The sequence below is a fragment of the Malaclemys terrapin genome, chromosome 1 (assembly GCF_027887155.1).
Source record: "Malaclemys terrapin pileata isolate rMalTer1 chromosome 1, rMalTer1.hap1, whole genome shotgun sequence".
Classification (NCBI taxonomy): Eukaryota; Metazoa; Chordata; order Testudines; family Emydidae; genus Malaclemys; species Malaclemys terrapin.
Window position 1 is genome coordinate 118,311,905 of NC_071505.1, and position 13,638 is coordinate 118,325,542.

The window sequence follows — 13,638 nt, forward strand, 5'->3', positions numbered from 1 at the left end:
GAAGAGCTGCAAGGATTTGGGGATGACAGTACCCTGCAAGACATGAAAGTATCTGGATAATTAAGTCTAGGCTCTAGAATGTGTGTTGTGATTTAATTTTACATGTAACCATTTGTTGCCAGTACTTCTACTTGCTATTGCTTGAATCTCTGTGCTTGGTTTTTACTGTGAAGCGATTAAAAAAATTAATTGCGATTAATCACACGATTAAAAAAATTAATCGCAATTAATTGCACTGTTAAACAACAATAGAATACCATTTATTTTAAATATTTTTGGATGTTTACTACATTTTCAAATATATTAATTTCAGTTACAGCACAGAATACAAACTGTACAGTGCTCACTTTATATTTATTTTTGAATACAAATATTTGCACTGTAAAAAACAAAAAATATATAATTTTCAATTCACCTCATACAAGTACTGTAATGCAATCTTTATCATGAAAGTTGAACTTACAAATGTAGAATCATGTAAAAAAAACTGCATTCAAAAATAAAACAATGTAAAACTTTAGAGCCTACAAGTCCACTTAGTCCTACTTCAGCCAATCGCTCAGACAAACAAGTTTGGTTACAATTTGCAGGAGATAATGCTGCCCACGTCTTGTTTACAATGTCACCTGAAAGTGAGAACGGGTGTTCGCATGGCACTGTTGTAGCTGGCACTGCAAGATATTTACGTGCCAGATGCGCTAAAGATTCATATGTCCCTTCATGCTTCAACCACCATTCCAGAGGACACACGTCCATGCTGATGACAGGTTCTGCTTGATAATGATCCAAAGCAGTGCGTACTGATGCATGTTCATTTTCATCATCTGAGTCAGATGCCACCAACAGAAGGTTGATTTTCTTTTTTGGTGGTTTGGGTTCTGTAGTTTCCGCATCAGAGTGTTGCTCTTTTAAGATTTCTAAAAGCATGCTCCACACCTCATCCCTCTCAGATTTTGGAAGGCACTTCAGATTCTTAAACCTTTGGTCGAATGCTGTAGCTATTTTTAGATATCTCACATTGGTACCTTTTTTGCATTTTGTCAAATCTGCTGTGAAAGAGTTCTTAAAACAAACATGTGCTAGGTCATCATCCGAGACTGCTCTAGCATGAAATATATGGCAGAATGTGGGTAAAACCGAGCAGAAGACATACAATTCTCCCCCCAAGGAGTACAGTCACAAATTTAATTGATGCATTATTTTTTTTAACAAGCATCATCAGCATGGAAGCATGTCCTCTGGAATGGTGGCCAAAGCATGAAGGGGGCATACGAATGTTTAGCATATCTAGCATGTAAATACCTTGCAATGCTGGTGACAAAAGTGCCATGCGAACGCCTGTAATCACTTTCAGCTGACACTGTAAATAAGAAGCAGGCAGCAGTATCTCCTGCAAATGTAAACACAGTTGTTTGTCTTAACGATTGGCAGAATAAGAAGTAGGACTGAGTGGACTTGTAGACTCTAAAGTTTTACACTGTTTTGTTTTTGAGTGCAGTTATATAACCAAAAAATTCTGCATTTGTAAGTTACACTTTCACGATAAGGAGATTGTACTACAGTACTTGTATGAGGCGAATTGAAAAATACTATTTATTTTATCATTTTTACAGTGGAAATATTTGTAATAAAAAATAATAATATAAAGTGAGCACTGTGTACTTTGTATTCTGTGTTGTAATTGAAATCAATATTGAAAATGTAGAAAAACATCCAAAAATATTTAATAAATTTCAATTGGTGTTCTATTGTTATAAATGCAATTAATTGTGATTAATTTTTTTGAGTTAATTGCATGAGTTAACTGTGATTGACAGCCCTACTATAAACATATCTCTGTGTTAAGCAGAGCAGTGATCTGAGGTGGAACTGATAAGCTGGGATGGACTGCTTCTTTGGAAGCAGCGAATCTGGGAATACTGTGAGCATCTAGTGGGACCGGACACTCCAGGGATATGCTTGGGGGCTCGAGGATTGTGACGTGCCAATTGCTAACCTATACAGTGACAATGGGGCTTGCAAGGCCTAGAGATGAGTGTTGTCCTTGGCCAGTGGAGTTAGGAGCTGACCCCTGACAAGACTTCCTCATGTTCAGGGCAGGTGGTGGTGAGGTGCCTCCCAACCCTCGGTACTCTGGGGAGCATCACATATTACAGAGTAAAATACTATTGATCATGAATAGGAGAAGAAAAATCTGGCCCTATGTGAGTAAAAGACTGTCGCATACAATTTTTTTCTTTAAAAATAATTAAGGTAACTATTGTGTAATAAATTCTGGTGTAATCCTGAAAAATTCTGAGCACTCAGTGAGGTCAACAGGAGTTGTGTGTTCTCTGCAACTCTCCAGATCAGGCTCTTTGTATTCAAAGATGTAAATAGAGCACAGTGAAACATAAGTTTCAATTCTGTGTGTGTGTGTGTAAGTAAGTAAGTAAGTAAACTGTACTTTTTAAACTGGTTTGCAACGGGTCTTTCTTACTGAGATTGTTTTAAGTCTCAGAAACCACTCAGTTTTCCCTGGCTTTGAACCAAAACCATGTGAAAACACCCCATTTCAAATGGTTTCTTATTGAAACCATAATTCCTCCCAGGCCTCCAAAGCTTGCTTTGTATCCCCTCTTAATCTTCCCACTGCTGTAGCTCATTGGGTGAAACTCTTGTTCACAATCTGAACGTTATAGTTGCTGCTTGCTTCTATAATGTGGTGAACCAGAAGCCAGTACCATAATTCCCTTCAGCATTGTGGGATTTAGGTCTGATCCACAGTGTTTGGATCCAATTTCTAACTAATGTTACTACGTATGAGCGTTCATCTTCTCAGTCAAAGATGGGCGAAGAAACTTTCACCTTGCATAGTTTAGCATTATCTGTTTTCTATGTCTGGTCTATACCTGGATTAACCTAAGGGGTGAATTTGAACTAATTTAGTTAAACAGCTGCAAACTCCTGTGTGGACACTGTCATATTTTGGTTTGTGTGGCTTATTTTTTTTCCAGGTTAACTTAAGTTGGTTGTGAACAGGTTTAAGCTAAACTGAAGTAAGAGTGTTTGCATTGGTGTTAATGAAGTTGGGTTTTAAACCTATTTAGGCCAGTGTAACTTGCCTATATAGACAAGGTCCTACTTTCATAATCACATTTTGTGCTCTCACCAACCCCCAAAATGTATACAGCTCTTCCATAGCCACTTCTAAAAGCTGACAGCAGAGTTATTTTTCTTGTTGTTGATTAAACTCTGTAACCAGTGGCTTAGTTTTTTTTAAATGCCTATTCTTTGAATCATACAATAAGATAACTAAAATATGAGAGAGTAAAAGCTGAGCTGCATAACATCAAAGTTAGATCTAAGCCCCCAAATTTGGGTCTGGATTTCAGGCATGTTCAGATTTGGAGTTTTGTATCAGTGTACTGCAGAGCTAAGACCCAGCAGAGCATTTCAGATCAAGAATTGTGTTGCATTTCCAACACTGTTTGATGTGGGTTTATATTTTGACTTGTTCCATTAAGGGGAGCTGAACTTCCTCCAAATTTGGGGCTATTCATATCTGGGGTTTTGATTCAGGCCTCTCTCTAGAAGACAGGCAGTTCAGAGGTATGCACATGAGAGAAACTTTTTGCTTTCAAAGACGACTTAGTTGCATTATATTTATGTCATGTTTTCTTTTTCATTTCCTCCATGAAACAGCTGATAAGTTGCAAGCATATGTGTCATTATCCAATGGGTGACTTTGGTCTGGAAACAATTAGATATTTGAAAGACTTGGACAGAAAGTCATAAGAACAAGGGATGGGCAATTTGGTCCTGATAAAATAAAGACTAAACACCCTTCTATCTTCATTGAATCTCCATCCAAAATTTAAGCTGAATCTTTCTCAGTGTTTAAAATATAAATCATTTTCATTTTCAACTATTTGTTTCATCTTCTCTCATTTTTCCTCTTCTTGGTTCCAGACTGGATCAGAAGCAGAAGTATCAAAATACCACAAAAGAGCCTGTCCTTATGAAATTTCCTTAATTTGGCAGACATGGGTTCAGATAACTAGGATAACATTTTTTTATGGGGGACGGATTATTTTAACTGAGTTTATGCTCCTAAACTTGTTAGGGTCACCTAAAAGACTATTACTGCTCTCCACATTTTCTGTGTCTTGGCTCCAGAGAGAGAGAGAGAGAGAGAGAGAGAGAGAGAGAGAGAGAGAGAGAGTGTGTCGCTCCTATTTCAAGACCGAGGAAGAGTGCGGAATCTTTGTAGAAGGGGGGGCAAGGCCAAAGTGCCCCCTCCCTCTCCGTAGCTGGCTGCTCCTGCAGTGAACCAGCTGCCCTCTCTTCTGGCACCACAGCAGCCCCTGGTGGGCAAAAGGTGTAATTGCAGTGCCTCCCTGGCAGAATCTACTATTCTGCAGGGGACAAAAATCTGCAGGGGACATGAATTATGCGCTTATGTTTCTTTTGTTAAAAAGTGGGCCACCCCAGTTCCAGCACCAGTGAGACAGGGTTCAAATTAAAAAAAGAAGACTTATTATGAAGATAATGTAAGCCACACCCAAAAGTCATGTTTATCCCCTGGTATTTCAATATTTGATGAAATTACTGATATAAGACTGACTCAGATGGAAAAAAATATTTCTGCATAAACAAAGTCTTCCTCAAATGTGAAGTGGTTCTTAGGTAAGGGAAAAAAAGGCCAGATTTTAAGAAGTGACTGCACATGGCTTCTAAATATGAGTGTCTAATATTGTGCTTCTAAGTTTTGCTGAGCTTACTTTTGGATATCTGGCTTTGCACATGGGAAAATTTGGTTGTGGAGATGCAAACTAGATTTACCAAGGAAATCAGATAGCTAGGCCCTTAACGTCCCATCTTCAGTGTTGTCAACTCTCATGATTTCATTTTGAGACTAGTGATTGTTGGTGTTCCTCTTAAAGCCCCAGCTCCTTGAGTGGTGTGACTATGTGAGAATCTCAGCATTCAGTTTAAGAAAGGCGCTCTAATTGTTGTTAAAGCACTGACTTGCCAACAATATTGGCACTTAAATGAATGCTTCCATTGCTCATTACAAATCCTCTAATTGTAATGAGCAATGGAAACGGTTAACTGGGAGTGGGGGAAATGTGCCCGTGTTGACAACTCTCTCTTTTATCATGAGTCTTGCAATATCTGGTGTTTTTCCTAAAGGCTCAGACTATTGGAATCATGTGATATGACAAGCTCAACTTACATTAAAAAGTAAGTCTAGCTCTCGTGGTTGTAGAGAAAATCTTGAAAATGTGAACCCTAAATAGGGTTACCATACATCCGGTTTTTCCCAGACATGTCCGGCTTTTCGGCAATCAAACCCCAGTCCGGGGGGAAGTGCCAAAAAGCCGAACATGTCTGGGAAAATGCCGGCCGGGCACTTCCCCTCCCGCGGCTGCTCTGCTCCTCCCCTGACTCTTCATCTCTGTTTAAGAGCCGAGCTGCCCGAGCGCTATGGGCTTCAGGCAGCCCCCGTGCCTCTGGACCCCAGCCGCCAGCCGGGCACTTCCCCTCCCGGGCTCCAGCGGCGCAGGGTCTGGAGGCATGGGGGCTGCCCGAAGCCGGTAGCGCTGGGGCAGCTCGGCTCTTAAACAGAGCCAAAGAGTCAGGAGAGGAGCAGAGCCTCCGGCCCCGGCGGCTCTGCTCCTCCCCGACTCTTCGACTCTGTTTAAGAGCCGAGCGCTACTGGCTTCGGGCAGCCCCCATGCCTCCGGACCCTGCGCCGCCGGAGCCCGGGAGGGGAAGTGCCCGGCTGGGGGTGCAGGGTCCGGAGGCAAGGGGGCTGCCCAAAGCCCAAGCGCTACCGGCTTCACGGTTTGCCGGGCAGCCTCCAGACCCTGCGCCCCCGGCTGGGCGCTTCCCCTCCCGGGCTCCAGCTGCGCTGGGGAAGCGCCGGCCGGGGGTGCAGGGTCTGGGGGCTGCTCGGCAAACCGTGAAGCCGGTAGCTCTCGGGCAGCCCTTTCCGCGTGGCTGGGAGTGGGAGGGAGGAGGGGCGGAGTTAGGGCGGGGTTGGGGCGGGGAAGGGGCGGAGTTAGGGCGGGGCTGGAGGTGGGGAAATGGGCAGGGCCAGGACCCCGTGGAGGGTCCTCTTTTTTTATTTGTTAAGTATGGTAACCCTAACCCTAACCATAAAGAGACCAGACGGTCAATAAAAAGAGCCCCCAACTTTTATATATATAATTTCATGATTTTTAAGCCAATCTCATGAATTGTAGGGGCCTTTAAGTACTGCAGTTTGCTCATGTAAGTACTGTTTGTGCATCCATATCTTACTCCTGGGGGAATTCTGCACCACTGCGCAATGCAGAATTTTGCAGAAATTAACATTGAACACGCAGAATTTCCTTTCCCCCACAGATATGGGCTGCAGTGCTGCTAGCTGACACTAGGGGCCACTGGACCTGGCAGAGCCCAGTGCGCACATAGAAGACCCTGCTGGGGAGAGGGAGCCAGAGGGTTTCTGGCTGCTTCAGTTTTCAGCAAGCTGGAAACTCCGTGCAATTCTGGGACCAATTATCAGGCTGTTTCTCCCTCTGGATCCCTGGGCTCTGGCGGGCGGGGTGGGGGGACGACAGGTGTCTGGGCTCTGGGGGGACGGGGATGTGGGTATCTGGGCAAGGGGGGACACAACTTGTTTCTGGGGGGAGGGGTTTCAGGTATATCGGCTGGGGGTGCCCCCCCGGCTAGGCTTGTGGGGGAGGGGTCGTGAGTGTCTGCATCGCCCCGGCTGGGCTCTGCAAGGGGCGAAGGGGGCAGAGAAACAGTACCTGGGTTGTTATAGAGGTTTCTTTAACTCTCTACTCCTGGGGAAATTTTTGCGTGTCTGTATTGTTACAGGCATACTTGCTGATAAGTATTTTGAAATAAAATACCAAAATAATTGGAACTAATATTATTATATAGTGTTATTTTGACAAATAAAATTTGCAGAATTTTAAAATATTGTGCGCAGAATTTTTGGCACAGAATTTTGAATTTTTTGGTGCATAATTTTTAATTTTTTGGTGCAGAATGTCCCCAGGAGTAATATCTAAGCATTTTCATGTGCAAAAAATCATAGGCATCCAAGAGTAAGTGTACTACAACATAGGGGCAAAATTCTGCACTTTCTGTTCACAGGCACTTCCGGCATGGGGCAAGGTGTCTTGGGGCATTGAGGAGTAATGATCATTTGTAGGGAACACCTTAATATCCTTTATAAATAGCAGACTGGGGTGTTTTTGAGTGTGTGTGTGTGTGTGTGTGTGTGTGTGTGTGTGTGTGTGTGTGTGTGTGTGTGTGTGTGTGTGTGTGTGTGTGTGTGTGTGTGTGAGAGAGAGAGAGATGCATCACTAGGCATGACAGATGTTGTATTAGAGAAATTTGGTCCTAAATGCTTTTGTCTCTTTGAGTGTTTGCATGACATTTGTCGTCTTGCATTGTGATTTAAAATCAACTAGTCACAGATTTTTGAGCAAAGAAAAGAAAAACAGTGCTTTAATGTAGCTCCTTCATCGAAGTTTCTGACATATTGCTTTAAAAAAACTTCAGAAAAGATCCTTGGTATCACCTCTTCTACAAGGGCATAGTGAGGCTTAATTCATTACTGTATGTAAGAAACTTTGAGATCCATGGATGGCACATCCTACATACAGAATCTGTAACCTTCAGTAGAGACAGGTGATATACACTTGTTCTCAGAGGATTTTCCAGCCTGATATCTCAACAAGTATTGTAGAGGTACATGTTGATAAACATCCAAATGGAACCTTCTGAGGTTCCATCTTCCACTGCTATTCTCAGGATCATAGAACTCAACCCATTAGGTCACATTGTCCCTCTTTTGGCATCCACCCCTCTTGCAATGAAAATGTGCATAATTTACATGCTAATGCTATTTAAGTGGCATTTTTTTCATATACTTTAAAAATGATATGGTAACATGAGCTAATAGATGAATGTTACCTTACAGACATTTATAATATAGTATTTAATGTTTTATACTATTTGACACAGTTCTATAACTATCAAATAGAAATATGAAACATGCATGTACCTTCCACGTGGGAATGTGCCACTTCCTGTTGCAGACTTCCAGAGTCTAATAGCGTTGGGAAATGTTCCCTGATATTCACGTTAAATTTTCCTTACATTTGAAAGGGGTTGGGTGGAACCTATTGCCTTTCAAAACATCTAAATAAGGCCTGTTTCTTCTCTAAAAGAAAACCAGTATCTTCTTTTAAAGGGACTTTGTTAAAACTATTCCATTTTTGTAATTCTCCTCTTTTTTTTTTTTATTCAGTGCTTTTAATGAGTTTAGTAGAAGGGATAAGGAACCTATGAGCTGTCCTCAGAACACCATTATTAGATCAATCACATACATCCTTGGGAACTGGGCCTAGAACCCTAGTCTTTCATTTAAATAAACACAGATCACTATTATGTGAGCTAAAGTAGATCACCACTGAGGTGGGTAGTAGTAATTGCCTTATACTTTCACTCTATTGGCAATCTACAATAGGGGGACACAGCATATGCATACGTACATGGCCAGTATGCTCTAGAGGGCCAGATGATTGGCACTGGTGAGGGCAGGATTGGAAATGATGGAATTCTATGGTGGAAATACAGTGAAGGGAGAGATAGGATGGAGCCATTCTTTAATAAAAACAAATACTTTATGAATAATCCAAAATTCTAGAGTTTAGGACTTTAGTGCAGTGTGAAAGATGCAGAAAAAAAAACCCCAAATGTAACAAAGATTAGCCAAATACAGATCTTTAATTTTTACTCAATTTTTTTAATTTAAAACTTGGGCAATGTGATGTTAATAGTGACCGTGCCTTAGTGAAAGTACTTCTAAAAAACTTTAGTCTCTGTTTATGAAAGCGTGAAACTCTGTTGAAAAGAAACTGGTACTTTCACACTGTCATATACAAAACTCATGATGTGTCTACCAGTGAAGTGTAAAGAAAGCCTCAATTGTTCATCCAAGAAAAACAGCACATGGATTTTGGTATAAATGTCTCTGGGTTTAACCCTTTCATGGTTTCATATCGTCTGTAAGTCTCAAACAGGAACAGAGAAAAAAATAAGACTGTGAAAGAATATGAAAGTCATGAAGTCTGTGGTGCTTCTAGATCTTTCAAGAAATATTATTAGAATTAATTTGAGCATACTTAAGAGGGAATTTTTATTACTGATAATTCAGTAAAACATATATTTTATAAATGGTTGTGTTCAGAAAATACAAACAATAGTAAATTAATAGTCTTGATTTAAAGCTCCCTGCTATCTCCTACTAATTGACCAATCATTCAATCAGTCTACTTACACAGCCCCCAGCATTGGAGTATCTGACTGCCTCCCAGTGTTGGAACACTCAATACTGCTTGGTTTATCTCTGGAGTTAGTTTGTGCTCTTTGATTCTATTCTGAATTGCACTGATGTAGATCCAGAGTTACTCCATTGACTTCAATAGAGTAATTCTGGATTTACATCATTCTAAGAGCAGAATAGCCCTTTGCTCCTACTTCCCCCATTTCTTTTTGAACTTGGATTTTTTTGCTCTTTCTCTCTGTCCTGCTTTACCTCTCTCCCCTACCTCTTTGGGTAGAATCCAAAGTCCATTAAAACACTCAGGCTTTAAATTGACTTCAGTTGATTTTGTATCATATCATTTTTTTCCATTTAGACCCTGATTCAGCAAGGTTCCCATTACCTCTGTAACTACGCCCCAGTGGAGACTATCTATGTGCTTTAAGTTCCACACATGCTGAAGCACCTTGATGAATTGAGGTCCTACTTGCTATATTTTCTTTGTACCTCCTACTCAGAACTAGATCTTTTCAGATTTTTCTTAGTGCAATATTCTCCCCTCCCATTTGCACTGAAGATCTCTTGCATATTGTGTGCTTCATCCTTAGATATAACTTAGTTAATGGCCTGATCCAATTTCTACTGAAGTGAGTGGAAAGAACCTCATTCATTTCCTTGGGATTTTGATCAGGCTCCAGATGCATAGAGATCCTCACAATTGATGGGAGATTTGCGGTATGAAAAGTGTGATGTTACCCAGGGTCAGTGTGTGTTTTTCTCCGTTTCTGCCTGTCTCTTAGATCATGGCATTCTCTCCCCATCTTCCAGAACCGCCCCCCCCCCCCCACTCTGATGTCTTGTTACGTGTGGCTTTTGCAAAAATAAATTCTCTATGGTGTTACTGCTAGTACAGTTCCTCTTTGTAGTAATGGTGGGCGCGCTTGTGTAGGCAAGGAGCTTTTTCATATTATTTTGTATAGGCCTGCTCTCCTTAGGTAGTTTCTTTAAAACATGGGGCACTACAAGCATGCAGGGAATTTTGCCTTGTTTTCATGGCACAATTGTAATTCGATACATTTTCCTTTTTTTTTTTTTTCCTTCCAGTTTTGCAAACAGACGAGAATATAAAGGACAGAAGGAGTGGTGGCGTTTAACGTGGGAGACCCAGCAGGTAAGACTTGTATAACAACAAAGCATTTCCTGCTTTCTGAGTAACCATTTTTGGAATGTTGACTCTTGAACGAGAGGAAGGATGGTCCAATAGTTAGGGCACTAGCCTGGAAGGCCTGAGATTGAAGTTTAATTCCACCCTGTTCCAGAATTCTGTTTGATCTTAGGCAAGTTACTTAGGCCTGATCTTAACCTAAAACTAAGGGTACGTCTATACTTACCTCCGGGTTCGGCGGTAAGCAATCGATCTTCTGGGATCGATTTATTGCGTCTTGTCTAGACGCGATAAATCGATCTCGGAAGTGCTCGCCATCGACACTGGTACTCCTGCTCCGTGAGAGGAGTACGCGGAGTCGAGGGGGGAGCCTGCCTGCCGTGTGTGGACCCGCGGTAAGTACCTTGTAGTTCGAACTAAGATACTTCGACTTCAGCTACGTTATTCACGTAGCTGAAGTTGCGTATCTTAGTTTGAACTGGGGGGTTAGTGTGGACCAGCCCTTAGATTGACCTAGCTATGTCTCTCACTGGTTTGAAAAATTATCCCCCCAAGACACACGGTTAAGCCAACCTACACCCAGGTGCAGCAACTGCTAGGTTGAGGGAAGAATTCTATCAACCTAGCTAACAATCTTCAAGTGGTGGATTTACTACAGTGTCAGAAAAATCCTTTCAGTTACTATAGCAAGTGTCTATGCTGCAACAGTGTAGCTGCAGCGCTTGTAGTGTAGACATTCTTTTACTCTGTGGCTCAGTTTCTCATCTGTAAAAAAAGGGGTAATAGTATTTCCTTATCTCACAGGGTATGTGGGTTTGTATTACACATTAAAGATTGTGAGGTGCTCAAGTTCTGTGGTAATAAGGGACATTTAAGTTAACTAAGGTAGATAGAATGGTAATTCCTAGACTGAAGCATAGTTCAAATATCTTATCTGTGTTGTGTGGGTAATTGGCTTGCTGTTTACATTTTGTTTTAACAAGTTCCTTGTATCATTTCTATAGTTCGCTGCAATAGTCTCTTGTCCTGTTCTACATGTTTTTTAACTAATGTGCAGGAGACAAACCATACACTTATCTTTATATTGCACACACAAAACTATGTTAAAAAACATTAATAAGATTGCAAAGTCAAGCTCTCAGAAGTTAGGAAATGCCAGAATTAGGGTTGCTTGTGCAGGTACGAACTGTGATTTTTTTTTTCCAGAGGCTTATAACTTCCTCAGATTTGGGTGGATTTTCACAGATTACAAAAGACACATTCCTGATTTTCAAAAAAAAGCCCACTCCCATCACCAAAATTCAAGTTTCTGCTCCAAAGAACGGGAGCTCTAGAGCTTCTCAAAGAAAAGGTCTCAAGAATTTTTTAACATAGACACAACATTTTTTCCCACCAGTCTAGGTCTCAAAAATGACTGAATTTTTGGCTGAAATTTTGCAAAATAATTTCAGGAAGAGGCAGACAGTCATCATGGAAAATCTCCCTCTTCCCCCATGGTTAAAGTTTGACAAAATTATAAGCAACTGAAAGTAGGGTCTTATAAATGGTTGTGCTGGGCAATCTTAATAAATAGGTGGTGTTAACACTCCTGCCTCTTATACATGTCCTGTGTTATTTTTCTCAGTCCTTACTCAGACAAAGGAGTCTTAAGTTTTGTCTGCATAAGGTCTGCAGGATTTGGCCCTAATTTAAAAGACAGTACTTTATATATAAACAGCGTGCAAAGTTTCTGATCTAGGAATAGCTGATATGGGCTATCATAGGATATAGAATAAGATGCTGAAATGCCTTCTTCATAGCATATTGTGACAACAGGAATTCCTGATTGCTTTCTCACCTACAAACTTGTAAAAATATGTTTGATGTGCAGACATCCATGAGATGCAGGCTAGCACTAAAATTTAATGTTATCACATGTGGAAGTCCATGTAGTGCCACCTGTTGTGTCCTATCAGAAATATAGATTGTAAGCTCTTTGGTGCAGGGGCTGAATTTTTGTTTCTTGTCCATGCTGGGCCTAGCACAATGGTGGTCTGATCCTTCTTTGGGGTTCATAGGCACTACCATTATACAAATAATAAATAACTCCCATGACTGAGATTTCAAAGGCACATAAAGCCAACTTGGTTCCATCCCAAAGTTCAAGGGAAGTTCTTTGTTGATAGAGGAATAAATAATTTCCTAATCAGAAATAGTTTTGGTCAACAACTATAACAATAAAACCCAACAATACAAACAAAATAAAATACTAAGCTGTCTAAAGTCAAGTAGCTACAGAACTGTAGAAATAGTTTTCCAACTGCAAAATGTTCAGTGCTGGAACTTCTGTATTTCAGTGTTTAAAGATTGTTCGTTTGTCTTTAAGGATACCCTTATACAAGTTATATATGTAGGCGATGCATTTGTATTTACTTATTTAAGTTTGGAAATGATTCCTAGGAAGCTTGAAATTTCAAAATCACCTACTGTCATCAGGCATCATCTCATACCAGGTCAACGTTATCTAACAACGTATGTTGGGTCATACATTTGGTATTGGTGCATAATTTCTGTGTAATTTCAGTTTAGACGTCTGCTAAGAACTGTCAAGCTGTGGAAAAATCTTGAGCTCCCTGTTTCTACAGCCTTTGATCACACTACCTTCCACACTCAAAAATATTTATAAAATAGCTTTTCAGATTTTCCTTTAAGTGACCATAAACTTGCTCCTCCATACAATTGTTTTTACAATGAGGGATTTCTTTTTATCAATCTTGAATTTTAATTATCATTTAATATTTATATTACCATAGTGCTCAAGGGCCATAGTCAGAAGTGGGCCTCGTGCACTGTACAAACGTATGAAGAGACAATCCCTGCTCCAAAATGCTTACAGCCTAAGCCAAGACAAGTGACGTTTGACGAGCGGAGAAGAGCTACAGTCAAATATATACCATTTATATTTATACACCTGCAGTTCAATTTCACATTCTTTTCTTTGTAGTGTTAAGAAGAGATGATGGTTTTATTTTTAATGACAGAAGAAAGGAGATGACACTACAGGGAATTTGAACCCTGTGGCTGAAATTGGCTGTATTTCTTTTTCATCAGCCAGACAAAGACTGAAAGGTTTTTTGTTTTTTCTGCATAGGTCGGGAGGTTCCTCTTAAAGTCATTAAAC

At 40.7% G+C, this 13,638-nt stretch overlaps 1 protein-coding gene across 1 annotated transcript in view; it reads left to right on the forward strand.

Moving 5' to 3' along the window:
* Window positions 1–13,638, forward strand: part of SOX5 (SRY-box transcription factor 5) — an 822,966-nt gene that overhangs the window by 259,556 nt on the left and 549,772 nt on the right. The window contains exon 3 of the mRNA XM_054036563.1: window positions 10,418–10,484. The gene's annotated coding sequence lies outside the window, so the exon portion shown is untranslated. The remainder of the gene's footprint in view (window positions 1–10,417; window positions 10,485–13,638) is intronic.